At 38.8% G+C, this 20,311-nt stretch overlaps 2 long non-coding RNA genes and 1 pseudogene across 8 annotated transcripts; 2 read left to right on the top strand and 1 right to left on the bottom strand.

The window, feature by feature from the left end:
• The first annotated feature begins 6,732 nt into the window (after nucleotides 1-6,732).
• LOC149008681 (uncharacterized) lies at nucleotides 6,733-10,205 on the top strand. Of its 4 annotated transcripts, none has more exons than XR_016175239.1 (4): nucleotides 6,733-7,052; nucleotides 7,143-7,196; nucleotides 9,385-9,603; nucleotides 9,755-10,205. It is a non-coding gene; the product is annotated as an uncharacterized LOC149008681 (long non-coding RNA). The 4 variants fall into 4 exon arrangements; XR_016175238.1 differs by having other exon boundaries at nucleotides 9,385-9,620; XR_016175237.1 differs by lacking the exon at nucleotides 9,385-9,603.
• Nucleotides 10,206-12,598: 2,393 nt separating this feature from the next.
• LOC149008680 (pirin-like protein) lies at nucleotides 12,599-16,259 on the top strand (annotated as a pseudogene). Its single transcript, XR_016175119.1, has 2 exons — nucleotides 12,599-15,403; nucleotides 15,515-16,259. The product of XR_016175119.1 is annotated as a pirin-like protein (transcript).
• A 570-nt stretch (nucleotides 16,260-16,829) lies between these two features.
• LOC149008679 (uncharacterized) lies at nucleotides 16,830-18,361 on the bottom strand. 3 transcript variants are annotated; one of them, XR_016175326.1, is made up of 4 exons: nucleotides 18,122-18,361; nucleotides 17,908-18,040; nucleotides 17,683-17,801; nucleotides 16,832-16,957 (listed from the first exon to the last, which is right to left on the bottom strand). It is a non-coding gene; the product is annotated as an uncharacterized LOC149008679 (long non-coding RNA). The 3 variants fall into 3 exon arrangements; XR_016175327.1 differs by having other exon boundaries at nucleotides 16,833-16,957; nucleotides 18,176-18,361; XR_016175325.1 differs by lacking the exon at nucleotides 18,122-18,361 and having other exon boundaries at nucleotides 16,830-16,957; nucleotides 17,908-18,109.
• Between the last annotated feature and the right edge of the window lie 1,950 nt (nucleotides 18,362-20,311).

The raw sequence follows: 20,311 nt of genomic DNA, 5'->3' as shown, positions 1-20,311 counted from the left end.
TTTAAGAGGTGCCGACGAAAGAAATATATAGAGGAGATTAGGGTTCCTCTCACCACCTGCACTTCGTCGTCCTTCCTCACAGGAATCGACCTCACGTTGTACTTGTTCCTCAGATCTGAAGATAGAGGAGCAGCACGCGACGAACACTCGACGGAGCGGTGAAGACTCGGCAACGTTCTATTCCTCAGAATGGGTTTTAAGAGGCGCCGACGAAAGAAACATATAGAGGAGATTAGGGATTTGCCAATTAGGTTAAAACAGAAATGCCCGGTCAGCACCTATTAATTACTACGGTGCCCTGCCCTGCCCTGATTGCGATTGGCCAGACTATAAAACTAGCCCAACTTTTTCTGGCCTGAATTTTAAGGCGAACGAGGCATTCTCTCAAAATATGGATGTGAGTGGAATTCCTTTTTTAAATACGGATGTGAGTGGAATGATTAACTAATAAATATTGCTTTTGAATTTTACATTCATGGTCAAATATTAGCATCTTTGACATAAGTATGGTATTTTTTTGCATTCTCTCCAAAATATGCATATTAGTACATTTGAACTCTCTAAATTATTTAAGTATTTTTTTCACAACAAATGACAGATGGATAGGTTTTTAACCTTAGGTTCAATTCAATCTAACATGAACATCCTGATAAGTTTGCTTGGTCAATTTATAGATAATATCAAGATACATCTCCTTAAATAACTTGTATTGTGATGAGGAGTGAATACATACATTCATAAAAATTCATGTATTCAACTTAGGATCCTAATCTTTACCATTTTTTTTAATGAAAAAACAAAGGTAGTTTTTTCCTGACTCAATTGGCTATAAAAAACTATCATATAAGGACTAACCTCCAGAGTCAATAAAGACACGGGTTTCATTAAACTAAGATAAATATAAAAAAATAATAATAAAAAAAATAAAAAGAAAAAAAAACCGATACAAGTTTTGCAAAACTTCAATTCCAAGAGGGTTGAAGTGCACAACTCCTAATTAATTTATTATTTACTTTATGTTTTCTTAAAAGTTAAATCAGGAATGACTGATCAATGAAGAATTGCACTTAACTCTTAGTTTAAAAAAAAATTTATACACTTGAATTAGGTAGAAAATATGCAACAATAATGACCCGTGTTTCATTGAATGCTTATAAAACATCACTAATGACAAATTAATTGATCTTTATATGGAAAATATGTTAAATGGCAAGGATCAATATATTCTCTTAGTAAAATTGATGTGTATTAGAAATTGAAACAAATAATAACAATAATTACTACCTATCAAAACAACTAGAGAAAAGTAAAAACTATAATTATTATTATTATTAAAAAAAGTAAAGACAAAGGAATAGGTTTGATAGTTAATTTGACTAATGCCATATCGATTCAACTAACACTCCAACTTGTACAATTCTGTATAAGTAATTTACCTTTTATTTCTTAATAAAAATAAAAAGGCAAATTATCAATACCAAATTGATGTACAATATGTTGCTTACTCAACAATTCATTAATTTCCTCATTTTAAAGTCACTGGATAGTTGCATGTGCTTACATGTGCTAAAGTGCCTCTAATTAGTTCCGTCATGTATGACAACCTAATACTATCCTAAAGGTACATAAAAATATAAGATAATAGAGAGCAACCATCTAAACATTTAAAAAAAACAATACACAAAAAGATGGATTGCTTTGTCATTAGTCAGAGAGAAAGGATAGGGGGAGGGTGTTATAAATTAAAATGCGTGAAAATTAAATATTACAAAGACCTAAGGATGTCACATATGTGTGATTAAACAGAGAGGACTACGGTTGAAAGAAGATAAAATAGAAGCATTCAAAAGATTTTCAATCAAGGAAAGAGAGAGATATAAATATTATCTTTTATGATGATTTTTGGTAGCTTCATTTTGTTACTAGATCTCCCCTGGTACATGAGGATTTGAACCAATGATCAGCCAATCTAATGCCATTAAATTTGAAGCTATGTATAACCCAAACCCAATAACATCATAGTACACCGATACGCTCTTAAGAAGCCCCTTCTATTAGGGTTGGGTTATATTGGTAATGGGTGATGCAGATCCAAAGATCCACATATGCAGGCAGATCAAGCCAAAACAGGGCTGAGGTCCTTGCTGTCCAGCAGTATGGTTGATACTCCAATAAAGAAGCAGCAAGATTAAGGATTATCAAGAATTGGTTTTGACTCATCAATGTTTAAGTAGAAAACTCCAAATTTTTGAATATTTGAGAAGCACCAATTTGAGAGTGCATGCCTGAGAAAAATAACTCTTAACATAGTTTGTTGAGAAGATGACAGTGGTGGTTCTCGTTGAGATTTGAAGCACTTCATCATTTGGGATTCTGAGTTACTTGGTTCGTCCACTGTCCTCAGGCGTTTGGAATTTCAAGAATCTTAATTGGTTTCTTCCAATGGCTTAGACTACATGGTAAAATCTAACTCTTTCTCAATATTATGTTAATACTTGCATTGATGTTATATATATGTGTTTATGTATGAGATTCGGAGCTTCAATTTGATTTTATCACTTATAAACCAAGTTAAGTTGATGCCTAACAGGTACTACATACTCGTAACTTCAAAATTTTATTAGTTGTTATCACAAGAGGAGTGGTTGCCTTAACAGTGTTGGGACATTGTTAGAAGGACTAGGGGCTCCTGAAATGTTGTTGCAGTTGAATTGTAACTTGTGTTAAGAGTGTTACTAGGTACACAACACCTAAGGTTGGGCATTACCCTATGGATGTAAGCAGGGGTGGACCTATGAAGGGGCTGGAGGAGGCCATGGCCCCCTCCCGCGGATTTTTTAAAATTTTATGCATATTCCCTTAATTCCTTTAATTTTTTCAATTTTTTCTCTTCCCACTTGTGAAATGTCACTATTTGGCCTCCCCCAATATTGTGAACAATTTTTATAGGTAAAAGGATGGGTATAAATGACATTCCTAATAAAAAATTAATTCATCAATCCTTATTTATTCTCCCCTCTCTTCTCTCTCATCTTTCTTTTCTATTTATTCTCTTCTGTTTCTATAAACGTGGGGTTAAAGGAAATTTTTGAAAAAAAATCTTATCCTATTAGGTATTCAAAAATCAAAATGTTGTTTATAATTAAAAAATAACTCTTCAATCCCTATTTATTCTCCTATCTCCTCTCTCTCCTCTATTCTCTTTTTTTTCCTATTTATTCTCTTCCCTTTCTATAAGCGTAGCTAAGAAAATTTGAAAAAAAATCTACTCCAAAATTAGGTCTCTTTCTCTTTCTCAATTCATTTATTGTTTCTCTTATTATCTTTTTCTTTTTTCTTGTTTTTTTTGTTATTCTTTTTAATTTGATTTTATATTCTATGTTTCTTTATTTCTTTTGCAATTTTTGTTATTTGATTTTGTATTGTGAATAAAATGTCTATAGTTAGTAGGTAACTAACTACCATTGATTTGCATTTCTAACCTAAATTTTTTTTTTTACATTTCCTACCAAAGAAAATTTTGGTTTACATCTAACTTTTTAGGGTTGAAGTCATGAGTATATATTTTTGTATTGTTGCTTTAATTTTACCTATATTTTGTCAAAAAAAATATCATTATCAATAATTTATAATTTTTTTCAAATATGTGTGGGCCCCACAAAATTTTTGTGGTCTATTATTTAATTTAATAAAATAGTTTAGAAGTGGGACCCCAAATGGAAAGGTTATCTGGCTTTCATTCTTCGGCCCCCACTATTGCATCCTGGGTCCGCCACTAGATGTAGGCAACTACTGAACCACATTTGATATGCATTCTGCTCGTGGATAGAAGCATTTTTAATTTGTAGGATGGACATGCAAACTTGGTACTATCTTTGACTGAAGAGTGCAATCATTAAGGTTGTTTACCTACCTCGAAATACCTAACCACTAACCAACAATTCTAATTATTCCTAACCACTAACCAAGAAGAGATGATTGCAATCAAATTATTCCTAAAGAGGGAAGGGTTGGAGGTTGCAAAACGGAGAGCGAAGGCATTTGGGAGACGCCATTAGCTTGTTTACCTACCTCGATGCACTCACACGGAGCGATGAACAGTTAGCGTTTGATGTTCAGGAATTTGGATTTGTAAATTGTTAAAATATAAAACCCTTTAGTATAAAACAAAGAAAACCTATTTGCATTTAAATCCCTACATTTTTAATACCTACGCAGAATTCGCCGATAAAAATTGTTGATTTCTTTTTTTTTTTGGTAGAATAAAAATTATTGATTTCGCTGGATGTGAAATCTGGTCCAAAGCCTTTATTCTCGATTCTTTCTCTAATCAGATAGATATTTGGCTACTACAATAGTATTATATTGCATGAATGAATTGGCAACCAATTGAAAAGAATCTTTAACTCTTAAGGATTACAAAAACACAACAGACAGGGTTCAGATGTAATTATCTAACTGCAGCAACTTCAGCTCCCAAAGTAATTATCACTTAAATATTTGATATGTGAAATGTTCGTTTACCAAGGTGTTTTATCTATTAAATATTAAATTTTAAAAACTAACACGTAAACTACAAAACACAACAAGGGATGAGATTGCATTTAATAGGTTAGAGAAAATGGAAACTGATAAGACACCTTGCGTATGAAGTTCACAAAAACGGATTAGAAAAACACATCTTTTAGATTTTGTTGCCTGTTCATCTTGTTGCAGGGAAGAAGTTGGGAGGAAGTTCAGTGTTTGCGACTCCGACGAACGAGATGAAATTTATGATTTCTATTTTCAATAGTTGTTCCAGGAAAAAAAGCCAAAAATAAAATTCGGATTCTGAAGATGTCTCTTTCTTTTTTGAATGTTTTACCTCTAATTTCTCAGATGCAGAGTACCTGGTATCTTGAGATTCATAACCTTTCTCACCTTAATAGCAAAAAATTCAAGTTCTTTGCCTGCACAGAGAAAGGAAGGAATAGCAGGGAAGAAAAGCGATTCTACCGAATGAATTTTCAACAAAATTTCGATTATGTTTTGCCATTTGTCAGAAAATCGCCGTGGCATTTCTGGAGATCCATCAAAAACGGTTGATCAACTCGTTACATGTAGGATGAGATAACCAGATTATAAGGTGTGGAATCGAAGCACCTTTAGAAACCTTCACAGGAAGATTGGCCAACAACTGAATTTATTGCCCAATTGGAAATTTGGCCCCACACTGATGGAGTTTCATATCTGATCCAACACTCGAATAGCGGTTAGAATTCAATTATATAAATCATAAAGATTTAGGTTTAAATTTATCATTGTAGGGTTAGTCGGTTGTGGTGGAGATATTATGGGATAAATAAATAAAAGAAGAAAATTTCAGTAGAAAAATTCCCTAAGCCACCTCATACCCTACGCCACCTCATACCCTAAGCCACCTCATACCCTACACCACCTCATACCCTAACACACCTCATACCCTACGCCACCTCAAACCCTAAGCCACCTTATACCCTAAGCCACCTCATACCCTAACCCACCTCATACCCTACGCCACCTCATACCCTACGCCACCTCATACCCTAACCCACCTCATACCCTAAACCCTCCGGCACCCCAAGACCGCCGGCACCCCGACACCGCCGGCACCCCAACACTGCCGAAACCCCCAAGACCGCCGGCACCCCAACACTGCTGAAACCCCCAAGACCGCCGGAACCCAAACCCTAAATTTTGGCAGAAAGGATTAGAAACCTTCAACAGACGCAATCCGAACCCTATAATAAAAAAAACACAACAAAAAACAGAAAAATAAATTTACAAAACACAAACGATGCAACACAGTAGACACAGCAAGAAACAGAAAAGGCAATTAAGACAGCAATCAAGAGAGCGTAAATTAAATCAGATGGTAACAAACCTCGGTTGAGGGGAAGTGCCCTAAAACATGTAGTTCCTCACTACAGGGAACCGTTTGCTCAGAAAAAAATATTAAAGAAACTAGGTCAAACAGAGATGATTCTTGTTGTGGTTTAATTGTCAGCATTAAATCGGATCACTAAACCTTCACACTTTGAAGCTGATAAAGCTGTTTACATGAGCTCCCTTAAAACGACACTCATTCGAAAGATTGTACTGTCAAACAAAAAGTCATAAAGATCAAAATTACTCCATGCTTGCTTCAGAGCATCATTCAAAACAGTCCGGCTAAGTGGAAGAAACGGCAACCGCTACACATAGAGAACCCTTCATCTTGTGTGAGAAAAATAGAATCCCTAGATCCGTCCAAATACTTGTATTACCATCACCCGATAATTTCTCGATACGAGTTAGGCCACCAGGGTATGGCTAACTTTCTTGTCAAGAACCAAACCTTTAACAAGCTCTGTGTCATCAACAGTACCGCCGACCTTCTTCACGATCTTGACGGAGAGAACAGCGTCGACCGCGAGAGGAATATTCACAGTACCGCTCACACGAAGTTCAACAATCAAAGACCGTTCTTCCGCTCCCTCTCTCCTCCGAGCGCCGCTACTGACGAAGCTGTTGAGGTATTACCCAACTTAAACCCTAACCCTAACAGCTTCTCTCTACTACCGTTTCACTGCTGCGTGTTTTTTCGGGAGCTGCGAATGGTGGAGATCAAGCCGTGTCGTTCAAAAGTCTAATAGTCGTTGATTTTGAGCATATGCTATTTTGGTTTTTTTAAGTGAAGTAACGGAGTATTTTGGCTCGGCTCAAGGAGATTTCAAACCAAACCAATTTTAAAGGTCCGAACCAAGCATTTCAAAATATGCCAAATCGACGGAAAGTTTCTCCTTCGTTCTTCTTCTTCATTCCACCTTGCGAACGGGTGGGGTTCCGACGACGACGAGGGAGAAAGAGAGAGAAAGCTCCGATAAGGGTTCCGACGACTTCCTGCTGAAACCTGAAATCGTGCGAACTGACCGTGCGAAGGAGAGAAAGAGAGAGGTTAGGGTTTCGACGATATTTGCGTTTCCTTCTCCTTCTGCTTCTTCATTCTCAAATAACCGAATGAGAGAGACCTGAGAAGGTGATTTCCTACAATGGTAAGGACGAACACAGAGGGACAATATTCTTGTTTTCATCGGTTTGTTCTATCGATTTTGTTTCACATCTTCTCTTTTTTTCCTTTTCAGGGGAAAAAAAATAAGAAGAAGAAACCTTACGGCTTCCTACATTTTCTTTACTTGGTAAGGCTCCATTCAACAACTTGTCTCATCCCTTAATTTTACCCAATATTTCTGAATTTTTTGGTATAGTAATTCTATACTTATTTTACTCTGAATTTCTATTTAAATGGACTTATGTTTTCAGTTTCTTTACCGATTTTTATTATTCTTTGCATATCCTAGTTGAAGCTAATAAAATATTTATTTGATGCACATGAATGGTATCGAATTCCCCCCGAACGAAGGCATATTTTTATGCATCAAAACAAATATGGTTACTGGAACATTATTTCTCAATTATAATATCAGATTTAAGAAACCTTGTATTTGTTGGAAAGCTGGTTGTTTTCTACCAATCTGGTCTTTTTTTCAGTGGGATGAGCCTAGAGAAGGGATACATGCATTGGACTGTTGATCTCATGGGTTAACCTTGTGATGCTCCTATCTGTGGACCCAAAGCAGAGTTACAAAAGCTTCATAGGAAATTAGGCTTAATCATTTGGTAATTTTTTCATCGAACCATGTTTTAAATGGTCTGAATTGCGGTTGATTTAAGTTGTCTCTTTTTTCTTCTTTTTTTTTTTTTTTTTTTGGGGGGGGGGGGGGAAGAGATTTAGTCTCTCATGTGGTAACTAAGAATCACATGATCCCCTCCCCCCTTATTTCTATCTTTTATATTCTATTTGATTGTATTCAGATCCACACTTCCTTGCAAGAGCTGGAGTTGTGTTTCAGTTTAAAGCCTTTGTAGGTTGTTAGCTAAGTTTTAGGAGTTAGTTCCTAGGCTTTAGGAATTTAGTTTATTATTTTACTCCACCCAGCTATTCCTATTTTAATTTTGCAGGCCACCTCTTAAATGCTGTACAATTGGGAGGAATGAAGGATACTGAATATTGATATTTTAATTGCTATTTGCAAACCTTCATTTCTGTTCTTCTTCTCCATTGAAAGTATTGACCATTGAGTTGCATCTAGTTGTCTTGATGGGTAAATGGTAATATCCAAGAGGGCTAGGTTGGTACTATCTGAGTTTTCTAACTAAGGTTTGGTGAGTAATACGAAACTATTCTGCTCACTGTTACCATTAACAACTCATCCCCTAATCAGTAAGAAATAGACCCCATTTTCTAACCCCTTCAATTACATCATAGCTCCTTTCCCTTGAACCATAACCCGGCAAATGCCCGACCCTCTTCAAACATGCAACTTCTCTATGAATTTTTTTTTATCAAGTATTTTTTTAATGGAACGAATAAAAAAAAACTCCTACTCCCACCAAAAAAAAAGTACCATTTTTGTTCCAAATCTCGGCCCTAGGTTCCTCCCCCCCAAACTTTTGACTTCTAAGTCCTGTCTTCCTCAGCTGTCGTAAAGTTTAGGAATTAATGTCCCACCACCATTCAGAATACCCCGAAAATGGGATACAAACCCTTCCCCAACCTCGCACATCAAACCTCTAAAGCTCTATTCCCATGCGAAGGCTGCATACCCAAGTATAGACCCGTCCTTATTGACATCCGAAACCCTAAAATTGTTTCTTATTTGCCTAAGAACTTGGCCACAATGGCCCTTAGTTGACTTATCAATTTAATTACATCGCTGATTCGAAAATATAACCCAGTGTATGCTTTGTCTGCTTTTAACTTCCAATGGTTTGCTTCTTTGGTTCTCTTGCTTTGCAGTTCTATGTGAGATTTTATGACTTAAATGTGGCTTAGTATTGATTTTTTTTACGATATGATGTTATATTGTAGCATACAAAATATTGTTAGAGAAGGGGGAACAAAATGTAACCCTGGGATGGCTTGAACATGTGGGGTGGGCACCTTGTTGCCTAAGTACATTCCAACTTCTGGCATTGGCCCTTAAATTTGCTGGTGGGCCTTGGGCAATCATGCACTCCTTAGGCACAACTTATAAGTTTGTCTCTATTTCTGCAGTTCAACATTGACTACTATGCCATCTTCTTTACTTGCTATGGACTTGGATGAGTTAGGTGTCCATTGCCACACATATGGCGGCCTTGTAACACCTTTTGTGAAAATTCTGTAGGTTTGTGTAGGATATCTAATTTTCTGGTAGTATTTTGGTTTGGAAGATAATCAAAAAACAAACAACTGCATTTTGTTATTGTTTTATTAATGAATTGAATTGCTGATAATGTAAAGGGTACTCTAATAACTGATGCGTCTTCGTAAACCATAAGCAGGTCACCATCTAGTTCTCGTCCAAGATCAAAGTCCAGGTCAAGATCACCCATCAAATACAAAAGCAGCCGAAGGTCCCGTTCACCCTCTCCTCTCGTGGGCCTTGGGCAATCATGATAATGAAATGGATCTGAATTGGTCTTAACTGGATATCCTAACCAGGAACTCATGGTCTTAACCGTCAAATACATGGCATTGGTTAGAAGAACCTTAGAAATGTTGTATGCACCCTCTCGAAGTTAAATTACTTGTGAAGAATCCCTACTTTATTTTGTTTCTGGTCTCAGACTCAGATTGAAAAATTATCTGCTCTTTATTCTTTTTCTTCACTTTGTTCTCACTTTATTTATACTTTTCTTTTATTACATGTAGGGCTTTCTTCACATGGCATTGCAATATTGGCTCCCTATTGTTCCAATGGTTTTCACAGGGACACCCCTAGCATGGATAAAAAACAGTTTACCTGTTAGCCCAGCACCTCACTGTGAAGTTTCTTCCTCCCACAATCAAAGTGCCAATTACTTTCCACTCAACACCCTTGTTAAACAGTTGCAAGTTTGCAGTTGAAATATGATCTCATAGCTTAATAGGAAAGATGAAAAAGGGCCAATGGATATAGCAATATCTACTGGTACTTATCTGGGATTCAGTTTTATGTTTTTCTGTGTGGAATCTGTCACCTTGGACTGTTTATTCCTTAATTTTGTAAATAGAAAAATGTTGACTTTATTTTTATTTTATTTTATTTTATATATTTATTATGTAGGCTCCAAGAAATGTAACTCTTGGCTGCTGTCCAATTGATCTTTTCAACTTAATTATGTCCACAGCTGCTCCCAATTTTCAGCAGAACAAACAAGTACTTCAATGGTTTCTTTATTGACAATAGTGATCTCTACTCTTATTGTTTTCAATGTTACATCTCGGCTCATCATATCTTATGAAGGATCAAAGTTCTTTAAGTAGCTGTTCTCTTACCTCCATCAAACTTGGTTATTAAGTAGCTGTTCTCTTACCTCTCATGAAGGTCAATGTATAAAGACAAAAATTTATCTGTTTCGGCTGGAACTCCAACTTCCTCTCTCCATATCATTTTGCAAGTCGGGTGAACATGGAAACTATCGCTGCCCTACCACTGATGATGAGGTTCCTATTGGAAATATACTGTTCATCGTGTCACGCAAAAATTAGAATGGGCTCCAATGCTAAATACAATAGATTTCCTCTTTCAAGGGTGAAGATCTGTATCTTATTTACGGTATATTTACCTAAACATAGTGTTGCTTATGTACAATATTTTACATTGGAAAAACTTGTACTGCCAGTGCACCAGTGTTGGATAATACTTGGGCAATTGAAGATATGGGCAGCATTTAGATAGGATCTATCTCTTGCTTGCTTTGTTAACCAAGTAAAACTTTTATTTATTTTTCATGGATGAATGGTATCCATAATCTTCTTAATAAATTATTACAATACACTTCTCCATGATCTCATATTGAAACCATATAATTGTATTTATAGTAAGTCAATCACATACTACATATGAAACTATGATACTATACGCCACCTCATACCCTACGCCACATCATACCCTAAGCCACCTCATACCCTAACGCCACCTCATACCCTACGCCACCTCATACCCTAACCCCACCTCATACCCTACGCCACCTCATACCCTACCCCACCTCATACCCTAAACCACCTCATACCCTAACGCCACCTCATACCCTAACACCACATCATACCCTAAGCCACCTCATACCCTAACGCCACCTCATACCCTAACGCCACCTCATACCCTACACCACCTCATACCCTAAGCCACCTCATACCCTACACCACCTCATACCCTAAGCCACCTCATACCCTACGCCACCTCATACCCTACGCCACCTCATACCGCCGGCAGCCCCACAACACCGCCGGCAGCCCCAACACCGCCGGCACACCTACAACACCGCCGGCACCCTACAACACCGCTGGAACACCTTCACGACCGCCGGAACCCCTACATAACCACCTTCAAGACCGCCGGAACCCCTAACCCAACACCACCTTCAAACTTAAACCACCAAAATTCGAAAATAATCACTTCTGACTGAGGATTTCCCACCCACAGAGAAGCTTCAACTCCAAGTCTCGAAATTAATAGCGAACTGCTGAAGCTAGAAGAAAGATGATGGCGCTGATTTCAGAGTCGGGCCTAATCACTGTTGAACCAGTTCATCGGAAAAAAAAATTGAACAAATTTCGTAACTTAGGAAGGGTATTGCCAACTATTCGCCAAGTAAGAGAGGAAAGAACAGATCTTTCTTGCCGGCTGCACTTAAGAGATCGACGACGAAGCTCCCAGAGAAATAGGGAAAGACACGCGAGCAACTGTGTTTTCACCTTGCTACCAAGACGGAGACCACACAGATCTCGCTCTACCTCTCGCCGCTCACCAGGTATGTGAGGAAGCGATACATAAGAGAACAGAAATCAAGAGTCCCAGGACCAAAACACAAGCATCTCACACTTCTCAGTTCTCCCCGTCACTGCTCGCTATCCATTTCAATAGCAAGGACAGAATAAAATGAGTCGAGTGGTGGCCTTGAATAAGTCCCAACCAAAATATATGGAGTTAGGTCCGTCTTCGGCGGCGATATCTGGAACTCAAAGCATACACAGTTCGTACCTCGCCAAGTACTACGCCATTACAGTCTTAACCAGAGCAATGCCGGATCACCACTGTAAGCTACCTTAAATTCTCCGCCGAGTTCAGAACCGATTCAACCCAAAATAAAAAATTCTTCGGGTTCCTCCTTTGCCTCACCGGAAAATTTGTCGCCACGAAAGACCTGATTCTTGGGATGAAGCTTTGGGGTGTAAAGGAATTTCTTTCTCGTACTCAACCACGATTAACCGATGCTTCTTTGACAACCACTTCTTCTTCTCTTGTTTTCTTTCTCTCTGTTTCCAATGCCTCAGGTGGTTTCGACCATATAGTAGCTGTTGTAAGCGATGACAGAACAAGAAACAAAAACCACCCCCCCCCCCCCCCCCCCCCACCCCCAAAAGAAAAAGAACAGCCCCCCACACACCCCCCCCCCCCCCCCCCCCCCCCCCCCCCCCCCCCAAAAAAAAGAGGGGGGGGGGTTGCGGGGAACGCCCCCCTACCAACTTTTTTTTTTTCCCCCCCGTTTTTTTTTTCCCCCCCCCCCCCATTTTAATTAATTGTTGGGATTCAAACTTAGATATTAATTTTCCTTTTTACATTTTAAAGAATTCATTTTTATTAATTTACAAAACTAGCCAATACCCAAAAACCCTCCTTCTCGCTCATTTTCTCTTCTCACTTCTGATGGACGCTCTTTGGCACGATTCTGGTACACCTCCTAGCTCCGCCTACCAGACATATCGCGATTTTCGATTGGTTCAACTCCTCTTTCCTCCTCTTCTTCCTCTGCTCCGCAAATTCTCTGGGTTGAATCGGAGACGAAACTCCCAGACCAGGGGACGAAATTGGAGAGGATTCTCTTAAATTAAGGGATCAAATTGGAGACGATTCTCTCAGACTGGGGGATGTAGTCGGAGACGACTGTGGAGGATTCACGGAGGAGAAGAGATTGAAGGGATCGGTAACAGAGGAAGAAAGAGAAATCAATATGAGGAGAGAAAGAGGGTTGCGGATCAAACATGGGAGACTCGGTTCAGATCGGAAGCCAATAACTTCAAATGTCTTCAGCATCTTTTTCTCCACTTAGTCTTCTTGGTCGCCAAGAACCCTTCGACTTCCCTTCTCCCATTTGAAACCTAGCAGATCAAAAGTAGGAATCTTTTTGTTTGAGAGTCAGTTTTATTTTTGTGTAATATATATATATAATAAAATAGATAGAATTGATGATGATTAATGAAGAAGTCCCCCTTGGGTGTAATATCTATATTAGAAAGTTGAAATATTAAATAAAATAAAACGTGAACAACGTAGATGAGAATATAATATTTTAGTCATCCTAATCAATAAATTCTCTGCTGCACATCATATGGGTAGAGTATTTTATGGTTTATTGAAACTTTGGAAATGCGATCAAAGGCGTGAAGCACGCCAGTTCATATCTAATCGAGGTAAGTTATCGAGCAACAAAAATGGTGGCTGTGACAGAGATCTAGAATGAGATGGAGCTGCGCTAAAATTCTGAGAGCCCTGCTGCTAAGGCGAGAAACCGGGATCTGTTTATAGGGAGAAGCAGGACGGAAGTGAGGGAGGGTGTGAGGGAGGTATACCAGGCCTCTTATTGCTTTCAGGACTAAAATTCGGAAAGAAATGCCTCAGCGGAGGATGAACTAACAAAGTATTCAAATGGGGAATTTTGAATCGGTTGATGGATGGCTGCTTTGGAAGAGAAGACGACGATGTTCCAGACGACGACTGAAGTCGCTGCATCACGTCAGCTCGCGCTTCTTCTGTTTCTTCCATTTCTCCACTCTAACCCTAACAGCAGCTTCTCTCTATGCTTTTCTCTATCTTTAATTTAAGTAGCGTTTCATTTAACGTTAATTAAGTGCATTTTAATTTCATTCTGACTGGTGCGTGTTTTTTCGGGAGCTGCGAATGGTGGAGACGAAGCCGTTCAAAAGTCTAATACCCGTTGATTTTGAGCATATGGTATTTTGGTTTTTTTAAGTGAAGTAACCGGTTATTTTGGTTCCTTCGTCTTCGTTCCACTTTGCGAACGGGTGGGGTTCCGACGACGACGCGGGTTCTTGCTTCGTGCTGAAACCTGAAATCGTGCGAACTGACCGTGCGAAGGAGAGAAAGAGAGAGGTTAGGCATCTGCTTCTTCATTCTCGAATAACCGAATGAGAGAGAGCTGCGAACGGTGATTTCATACAATGGTAAGGACGAACACAGAGGGACAATATTCTTTTTTTGATCTCTCTCCTTCGGTTTGTTCTATCGATTTTGTTTCACATCTTTTCTTTTTTTCCTTTTCAGGGGCAAAAAAAGTAGAAGAAAGCTTAGGGCTTCTATTTACTCTGAATTTTTTTTGTATAGTAATCCTATACTTATTTTACTCTGAATTTCTATTTAACTGGACTTATATTTTCAGTTTCTTTTTGAGATTTTAGCTCATCGTTTTGATGTTCTTGAGTTAATTATTGTTGGCTAAGTTGTGGCTTCTTAATTTTTCGTGTTTTAGATGTCAAAGACTCTGTTTTTGAAGCTACTGGTTTTCAACTTCTAACTAATATTCATGTTCTGTTCATTGGTTAACTCCACTTACTTTTACTCCACCTAGATTCCCTTGTCATTATATTCAATAAATTATACATTTGAGGAAGATTAATTGATCCTACCATGTAGTATCTGTTGTTATGTGGATTCATTCACTCCTCTTACTTTTAGTACCCCTAGCCTTCCCTTTTAATAATATTTGATTCGTCATACATTTGAGGTAGATTACTTGCCCTTACCATAGTATATCTGTGATTGAAGGTTAGAGCCGGATTTGAGATGGCACTGATTCATGCAACGGCTAATAGCATCGGTGTACCCCTTTGGAGGTTGTTTGCCGGGGCATCAAATACCGTAACTACTGATATAACGGTTCAACCCCATCTATTTCTACTAATTTAGTTTGTGCTCTTTTAGATTTTGAGACTGTCACATACATGCTTGAGGTATGTTCCCTTGATTCCTGATACATTCTCAAAAATAAATATTTGTGAAGGTTGGATTATTGAGAACTCACTCCATGGTTGTTGTCAATGGATTGCAGGGAGCATTCACTCATTAAATTATTTGCAGGAAACAAGGGCACAATAAGACCTGGTGATGTACAGGTATCGATGCTAATGAATTACTAATTACTTCTGTTTCTACAATTACAATATGCTAGAATGGATCTCTTTGGTTCCTATTCTTCAATGGATGACTGCTGGTGGGGGTATAGTTCATTCAAAAATGCCTGCAGGGGGTGGTGTCAGCAAGGGATTGCAACTTTAGATCAATTTATCATCTGAAAACAAAATGTAAGCCACAAAACCCTGTTATTGATGTCTATTCCAGTCTTTTATTCGTAATATCTATTGCTTCTTGTGTACATTTACAATCAGTCTCTGAAACCAATTTCTAATCTACAGGATTGAGGCTAGATGCCAAGAGATGATCAAATAAGACATCAAGACAGTAGAAATAGATGGGGTTGATGTCAAAATCATAGCAGGAGAAAGCATGGGTGTTAAGTCTCCAGTATTCACCAGGACACCAGCAATGTATCTTCATTTCTCCCTAAAATCTGGAACTGAATGATTTCAAAGCACCCCAGAATCATGGAATGCCTTTGTGTATACACTTGAAGGAGAGGGTGTGTTTGGATCCTCAGATGAATCACCTGCAGGGCCCAGGCAGCTCTTGCTTTTGGGTCCAGAGGATGGGCTTAAAAAGTGGAACAAATCAACCCAACCATTCAGGTTGCTTTGATTGGAGGCTAACCTTTGAATGAACCTGTTGTTCAGTATGACCCTTTATGATGAACACTAAATCCGAGATCTAGAAGTCCTCTGAGGATTTTCGGTCCTACAAGAATGGCTTTGTAAATGCTTCGTATTGGAGTTCTGAACTCTGATTCAGTCTCAATGGATTAAACAAAACAAAGAACATGCTTGGAGAGTCTATACTTGAGCTTTTGTATACACAGTTAAAAAGCAGGGATGTTCAATTTTAGGGATGTTAAATTTCTTTTAGAGGCTCAATATATGAGTCGTGTTCTTTATTTGTTCAAAGGTTTAGATGAGTGCTTATGTAATTTCCTTATGTACTCCGTAGTGTGTAACATGTATACTTTTTTTTTCCATTAAAAGAAAAGTTCTTTATGATTTCTATTCATTCGAGACACAACGATAACTAAATCAGATTTTGAATTCAACTTTGTACCATTTGATACAATGCAGCAGGTTTTTTTGGCAATTGGATTTGTTAGACACAAAGCTAAGTACTAATTTGGCTAACTGGAATTGAATCTTGTTACCTAATAACTTCTCATGCCTTCATTTTTCTTACAACAGAAGCGCACATACCCTTCTTCATTTATCACAAACAAGAGTTCTAAAACAAATGGAATTAAACTTGAAAACAGTAACAGATCACCCTTTCTCGCCCTGCCAGACTCTAGGGAAAACAGAAAAACATAGGAACCTTAAGGTATTTCAAACTAATGTGGGTTCTGAATAAAGGCTACAGCTGTGCTTGGTTTGCAATTTCAGAATATATTTGGGTTTAGAATGTATTCCAATACCCAACGCTTCTTGTTTTCTTGCTTCGCAATTCATGACGTAAATTCAGAACTGTTAACCTGAGTGAAGTCCATGATCTCATATTGAAACCATATTATTGTATTTATAGTAAGTCAAATCACATAATACATATGAAACTATAATAACTAAACGCCCCCTCAATTACAACGTCTTCATCTGAGACTCCGATGCATTTGACAATGTGTAACTCTTGGTCCTTCCATTTGTGTAACTCTTGGTCCTTCCATTGGGTTGACATGTTAAGTTCAGCTGGTTTCCATTTTGAGTAGACTGCAAAACAGGTAGAATTATGTCAAGAAAAATCGTATATTTTAAAAATAAATACAAGAAAAAAATTTCCCTAACCCACCTCATACCCTACGCCACCTCATACCCTAAGCCACCTCATACCCTAAACCCACCTCATACCCTACGCCACCTCATACCCTACACCACCTCATACCCTACGCCACCTCATACCCTACGCCACCTCATACCCTAAGCCCTCATACCCTAAGCCACATCATACCCTACGCCACATCATACCCTACGCCACCTCATACCCTAAGCCACAATACCGCCGGCGGCCCTACATCACCGCCGGCAGCCCCAACACCGCCGGCGGTCCCAACACCACCGCCGACCGCCGGAACCCCAACACCACCGCCGACCGCCGGAACCCCAACACCACCGCCGACCGCCGGCAGCCCCAACATCGCCGGCACCCCCACAACACCGCCGGCACCACCACAACACTGCCGGCACACAAAACTCAACACCCAATACCGCCGGCCGCCGGCAGCCGGAACCCCACCCAAGACCCGCCAGACAGCGCCGGAACCCCAAACCACCAAAAACCCTCAAAGTCTTGGTTATCAACTCTATTTCAGAATGGAACTGCAACAAACAAAAGCATAAACCAAGACAGAGTGGAACGAAATTGTTGTAAATGAGCATATATATAACACCATTCGCTTCAAAGGCGTCAAAGAAGTAGTGATTCTAAGAAGAGTCACCGGAGCTATCAAAGGGCATGAGCGGTGGTAGAGCGAATGAAATCCAGGTACTCGCCGGAGCCATTGTTGGCGTATAGGTAGTTGATCGATCAACTACACCTTAAGAAGCTCTCGTTTCTCTAGCAAAAATAAAGTGAGAAACAAAACCCAGAACCAGTTAGAAAGGCAATGGAAAACAAGAGAAGAAAAACTTGGAAAACACTCAAAAAGTGATTCAACACTTACGGTTTTAGTTGTAAACCACCGATTCCTGCAGAGAAAGCTAGCCGGATAACGTAAGGGTTCTTCCATGCTAAGGAGAAGCATTCTCTGAAAGCCGAAACATCAGTTACTGGAAATAGTCCTTCCATGGCTGCTCCTGCACACAACTTGATTATGAACTCCTTAAAGGGCCAAATATTTTGGAGACATGAAAAGAGAAACTGGGAGAGGGAGAGACAGAAAAAAATCATCATTGTTGAGTCATATTCCAAAAATAATGAAGAAGTCGAACTGCGAAATCGAGTGCAGTTCGTCTTGTTGAGCTCGTTGTGAGGTCCAGTCTTCCTTTAAAGTTTGAAGAAGAAGAAGAAGCTTCTCTTGCTGCTTCCATCATCGAACGGAACCACCGGTTGAAGTTTGCTGGTTCCATCACCGAACGGAACCGCCGTAAACAAACAAAGGAAGAAGATGAAATTAAACTTTTCCATCGCACGACTGACTTACATGTTACGCTAAGCATATCTAGCCATACAAGTGGCAATGTTAAAACCATCAAATTGTAAAAAATTATTAAAAAATTACTTAACGTGTGGAACAATGAAAATGGTACGACTAATAGACTCCCAAACCCTAAACCCCAAAATTCAAAACCCTAAACCCAAAACCCTAATGACCAAATTGCCCTTTATGACTAAAAAGGCCAGAATACCTTGTAAGACCAAATCACCTAAAATGTCCTTTATGTCCAAAATACCCTTTCTACTAAAAAAAAAAATCAAATTGTAACTCATGAGCAAAATCCCCTTTCGGATCAAATCACCTAAATGTCCTAAATGATGAAAATACCATCTAGGACATGACCCAAAATGTTGTTTATGACGGAAATGACTCGAGTAAAATTCCAAACTGTCTCATACGAGCAAACTACCCTACGTGACCAAAATACTCTTTATGCCAAAATGACCAAATTATCCCTAAATGACCAAAACGTGCTTATGCCCTAATGACCAAAATAACCTTCCTGTCTATAACTTTCAAAATGACCAAAATACCCTTTATGCCAAAATGACAAAAATGTACTTATGCCCTAATGACCTAAATTACCTTCTTGCCCAGAACATTCAAAATGAACAGAATGCCCTTCATCCTAATGACCAAATTGTCCTTTATGACTAAAAACGCCAAAATACCTTGTAATACCAAATCACCTAAAATGTCCTGTATGTCCAACATACCCTTTATACTAAAAAAAATCAAATTATACCTCGTGAGAAAAATCCCCTTCCGGATCAAATCATATCATACTACTATATAAAAGGAAAATCTCCAACACTTGTGGCACGTATTTTCTTAGACCAAAATATCCCTCCTAAATAAACATGAACCTTCTCAAAAAAACCCGAAATCAAACGACCGCACCCCTTCCAGCTCTTCATACCCATCCAATCCCATAATATCATACAACTATATAAATCATATCATACAATTATTAAATTTAAAAAGACAAACACAATTTATGTTCTTTTCTTTTAGTTGACTATAATAACATCCATCCGGTTACCAAAAATAAAATAATATCCCTCCCTATTGTAAAGTACCTTTTCGATAGATATTATAGCCCTTTCATTTCTTTCTACCAGAAAAATTGTCTAATTACTTGATTTCCAAAACCACGTCTCGGGAGAAAATAGATAAGAAAAACCATACATCTTCACCCGACTTTTCGTCCACCATACATCCCCATATGGATATACATAGTTCCCAAATATCATAAGATTCATAACCTTTCAAATACATATTATAGCTGTTTAAATCATAGTAAAACTTGAACCGGCAAGCGTGAGTCGCTCTACCAACCGACGTCACCTTGAAGCCATCAACCCAACGCCCCGTTACTATCCAACGTTCTAATGAGGTTTTAGCGTCGATCAAACCTCATCCGACGGACTGGTTCTTGAATTCTCATCATTACTACGGCCACCGATTTGTCGATAATCAATCATTTGTATCCCCATCTAATTGCTAACCTTACTAGATTTACTTTGGAATGCGAGTTCGGCATCCGCTGGAATTGTATGGTGGCAAGCTCTTGACGATATACACAATGGTGAAGGACACCACAACTAGATGATCCAACAAACCAAGGAGAAGGGCCAATTCTATAGGAATCAGGAAGCAAGCGTATTGAGTCCGTGACGGATGAAACGGCATAGACGTCGTCATTGACCATGCCAAAGAAGCTGAGCACCTCTTCACTGTTGAGAACCCCATCCCGAACCTACTCATCGACGTGTAACTACTTCAAATCGTTTCTTCCATTCAACCAGGAACTTTCTCGCCAGGGAGGCTAGGTTGCCTTATGCTACCCTCATTCCCCGTCGTCACAAGGGCCATCGTGAGTTATTGACTGAGTTTAATTTGCTTCCCT

Source organism: Hakea prostrata, chromosome 8 (assembly GCF_041222555.1).
Source record: "Hakea prostrata isolate BN-2017 chromosome 8, UWA_Hpros_2, whole genome shotgun sequence".
NCBI lineage: Eukaryota > Viridiplantae > Streptophyta > Magnoliopsida > Proteales > Proteaceae > Hakea > Hakea prostrata.
This window is presented reverse-complemented; position numbering and strand designations above follow the sequence as displayed.